Genomic DNA, 4,668 nt, shown 5'->3' with positions numbered 1-4,668 from the left:
GGGCCTGATGTGAATCATGAAGGACTAAGGCCATGGCAAAGTGAAGGTCAGATTCTTGGCAATTGCTGTGGCAGCATTGGCACAAGGACCAGAATTTTCTGCCATATGACCTTTGCCACAGTAAACACTCAGGCCCACATCTCATGGTTCCATGTAGAGAAACCTTTCTGGCCTTTCTGGTCACACATTCTTATTCCTACTCATCTTGGGAAGCAGAGAATTTTGTGATCTGTGAGTTTGCAAAAAGAAAGTGGGTATGCTCAACTTAGCCTCATCTTCTCTTTTCCATCATGCATGCCTGTCCACAAAAGGGCTGCACTTCACTGTAGCACCTTTCAGTAATGTGTTTCCTCTTGTTGAGAGAGGCTGTGGTTGCCAGCTCGAGCATTGGCAGGGGTGGTAAGTATAATTCAGGGAGATTGGTTTCTAAAGCAACCATCTCCAAATCCATAGTAACCTAGCTTTCTCAGATAACTTTCATAATTTGCTCCTCAGCTCTTTGACTCAGGAGGGGAAGGAGGGTGTTGTTCTAGCCAAGGTTTCTGGCATCGAACGCTGAGATGCTTTCATTTCTATTCATTTTCAAGCCTGGTTTCTTAGCCTTCCACTGATTCTGAATTAAGCACTTAATTGTCCTTCAAACAAATCCCCATTTTGCTTATTATAGATAGAGCCAGTTTCAGTTGCTTTGAACCAAGACCCATGACCAATATAATCATTTAGTCCTTGTTCTGGACAGACTTCATTGGTTTGCCAGAAAGGTCATTGTGCTTTGACTGAAAATAGCTAAAATGGCTGTATGTTGCTCTTTGACTTTTTGTTACAGACAGTGCACAGGGAAATGAATCAGCAGTCTAGAAAAACCCAATTTTCAGGTAATTATCATTGCACTTTGTATTCCAACCCTGCTGTTTTGAATGTTTATGCTAAATCCTCATGCTCACAGATTCACTTGAATGAACGTATACAGATTCACTTTCTTTGGTCTTCCTGAAGTCAGATTCAACTTGATTTATGGTACACTTCTGGGCAGTACTCTTTTACATTATCTAAATGTAAATACATACCCGTATTTTTTCATCCATCCTCTCTCTATATATATATGTATACATCTGTACATTTTCTTATTTTTTTCCATCCATGTCCAATATTAGAGCCATCATTCCATTTTGGGGAATTGGTGGCATAATGATAGACCATAGTACCAACACAAGCATACATTAAAAAATTGTAAATAATTACACGGAAATGATATGTATATGATAACTCAGATTATCTGCAGTCTGTCAACAAATATTTGCCAACATAAACTGACAGATGCTGTCTTTGAAATATTTATGTGACCTATTTAGAGTTACTGATTAGTAAGACTCTTACAGGGGTTCTGTGAAAAATTATAACTTATCTTGTTCTGGTTATTTATTGCTGTGTAACAAACAATTCCAAAAATCACTGGCTTAAAAGCAAGTACTTTACTCACAGTTTGGGTCAGAATTTGGCCAGGGCTTTGCTTATTGATTTTTATGTTTCTGGTGGCCCTGGCTGGCATTCCTCAGTTCCATCATTATTCAGTGATGAGGGCTCGGCTGGTATGGAGGGTCTAAGACAGTTCCCTCATACTCATGGTGCTTTACTAGGAATGATCCGAATGATGGGATCAGCTGAAACTTACTCCCTCTCCAGATAGTCTTAAGGTCTCCGAGGTATGTAAAACAGGAAAGGTGGGTTTCTGATGATGACTTAGGCCTTCAAGAGCAACTAGCCTAGGAGACCCAGGTGGAAGCTCAAGACTTCTAATAAACTATCCTTGGAAATCCTAGAAAGTCCCTTCTGCTATGTTCTATTTGGCCAAGTGACTTACCAAGACCATCTCGATTTCAAAGGCCAGGGGAATTAGACTTTACCTCTCATTGTAAGAAATGTTGAACATTTTATGGCCACTTAAGATCCATCTTGAGGAGTTAATTAAATGAATGTGAACAAGAATGTTCCATTGCTTTTGTTTCTGAAATAAATCACCTGAAAATTACTTGTTGGACTCCTTGGGACCACCAGTGCTCTATGGATCACATTTTCAGAAAACATTTGTCTAGAAAATATTAGAGTGATCCTAAAAAGAATCCTGAGAACAAGTGCTGATTAAAATCATATAGTATGATTTCCAGCTCTTTTAGGGAGGCAGTTTAGCATAGTGGTTATTGTTGACTCTGGAGATAAACTGCCTAGAGTTCAAAACCAGGTACCAGTTTTATTAGCTGTATCATCTGGGCAAGTGTCTTAATTTGTTTATTTTCTTTTTCTTTCTCTGAGGAGGTAATAATATCTCCCATTTCATTAGATTGCTTCTTTTTCTCATTTAATTCTCAAAACAAAGAATTTATCACATACATGGCACAAGGTATCACTCAATACATGTTAAGTACAATTATTGACACATTTATTTGGGCTTCTAAGTTTCACTGGTGTTGGGCATAAGAACAATATATATTCAGGGAAGGAAATATTGAAAATGTACAAAGGTGTACTTTCCAATGATTGTTTTATTCCTAGTTAGGAATAACTAGGATGTTTGCAGTAGAAAATTGAAAACCAAGAGACAGGCTATAGGGACTCTTGGGCATGTTGAACAGAATGGAGAGATGGAAACATTGGATCAGTATTATTAAGTTACAAAAAATAAACCAAAATCAATTTAAAAAAAGTATACTTTAGTGTTGTAGCCAGATTTTTTATTTCTTCTTCTGACATGAATTCAACTATGGACTTTTTTTCTAAACTGAATACTCTGAGTATAGCATGAGTAATAAAATATTCCATTTTGGGGTCATGATGTTTTCATTCTAGAATTATTTGTATTATGTAGGTTTAGGTTTGACTGTATGTGACAGGAGCCTATAAAAATTCTGGCTTAGGTGGGATAGAAGGTCCTTTCCACCTTGCATCGATTCTGGACACAGGCAGGCAGAACTGGCAAGTCAGCCCATGGGATTATGGGTCCAGGTTCCTTCTATTCTGTGGCTCTTTCATGTGTAATTTTCATTCCTGAGATTGTGGTCCAGCATGAGTTCTGGAGTTCCTGTCATTACATTTGCTTTCCTACTATCATGAAAGAAGAAGAAAGGAGAGAAAACTATGCCCCTTCCCTTTAAGGATACTTTCTGGAGGATTTAAATGACACTTTCATGTACATTCTATCGGTCATAATTTAGTAGCATGGTTCATCTAATTACAAGGAAGTTTTAGAAATATGGTCAATGGCACTTCTATTACAAAGAAGAAGGCAAGAATGGATAATGGGAGAGAACCCCAAGCTCCCTTATTAAGGAATTTTCTATTCATTTATGACAGTCTGTAGCAGTCATGCTTAGTCCCCTTTTGAATAGGCTGAGGTACCATTGGCATGCTACCCCAAATGTCGACAAAGTCATCCCCCACTGCTGCTGTGGTCCTGAACATCTGGAAGAGACTCATCATTGCTGATCAGCCTGGATTCCTATCTGGGATGTTAATGTGTCCCTGCTTGTCCCTAAATCAGTTGTAACCTCATTTAGTTTGATTTTTCAGACAGTAAGTCCTGCAGATAGGGATCATGTGCAAGTCTAAAGGTTGTGCCTAATTTCGTGACACTTTAATTGAATTGTGCATTTGTCCAAACATTTGTGTAAATATTCAGCATGTGCTTCCTTCAGCAGCACAAATACTAAAATTGCAATGATACAGAAAAATTAGCATGTCCCCTGCACAAGGATGTCATGTTGTTATGTTAATTCATAAATATTCAACATTATTCATAATAAAATAACCTTGTCTTGTTCCCCTACTTCTAATTAACCAAAATTAATTTTTTCCCCCTTTGGAGAACTGTCCTCCTTCAACAGCTGGTACCTTTTCTCTGTCTTTGTATCTCAGTTTTATCTCTGTGACTTGTTCATTTATGTCTGATAGAACTTTTCTGTCTCTTATGTCAATGCTTAATTTGTTTTAGATATTCACATATTTCTGAAACATACCAATTTATTTAATTGCCTCATCTGAAGGATTTTTAGCAAAAGCCCACTAAAAGTCTAATTGCATTTAAACCACCTGTTCTCATTAGTTTCTTTACAATCTCTTTATCTCTTTTTTTTTTTTTTCTGGGAATGCTGTAAAAGGTGATCTACCACAAGATCCTCCTAAAAGGTTCACATTTCAGACTTATTTAAAAATTTCTTATTCCTGGTCTTTGTATGTTGGGTTATTTGTCCTTCAAATGAATTATCACCTTCTTTGCTCTCAGTTTTACTAGTGGAAGCATCTGTTCTTTTATATGAGACTGGCATGCCCTGGACTCCTTCAATTATTATTGAGCCTAGTCAATGTTTTCTTATTGTTGACCTGGCAGCACTTTGTATCTTAAAACCATCCAGAAACATCAGATTATCTTTTGCATCATAATTCACAGATTTACCTATTCGACAAGGTTGGGATGTATTTTGGCGGCTGGAGTGTTTGGAAGTTCTTCCATGCTGTGAAAAGGAGTAGCAATGAGACTTCTGCAGCCTCAGAAAGACAGCTGGGATCTGGTGGAGCCAGACCAATAATACCTGGATCATTGGGAGAATTTCTGGGTGATGTGTGTGAAGGTGCTTTGGGGAACTTCAGAATTTTACAAAATGCAATCCAACGAGT

The 4,668-nt window shown here is 37.7% G+C and overlaps 1 non-coding gene across 1 annotated transcript; it reads left to right on the top strand.

Moving 5' to 3' along the window:
- The first annotated feature begins 3,676 nt into the window (after positions 1 to 3,676).
- Positions 3,677 to 3,782, top strand: LOC143661796 (U6 spliceosomal RNA). The gene has a single exon (XR_013164848.1). It is a non-coding gene; the product is annotated as a U6 spliceosomal RNA (small nuclear RNA).
- The last annotated feature ends 886 nt before the right edge of the window (positions 3,783 to 4,668 follow it).

Source organism: Tamandua tetradactyla, chromosome 17 (genome assembly GCF_023851605.1).
Source record: "Tamandua tetradactyla isolate mTamTet1 chromosome 17, mTamTet1.pri, whole genome shotgun sequence".
Classification (NCBI taxonomy): Eukaryota; Metazoa; Chordata; class Mammalia; order Pilosa; family Myrmecophagidae; genus Tamandua; species Tamandua tetradactyla.
The sequence above is the reverse complement of the archived record's forward strand: the minus strand, read 5'-3'. Positions and strand labels throughout refer to the sequence as shown.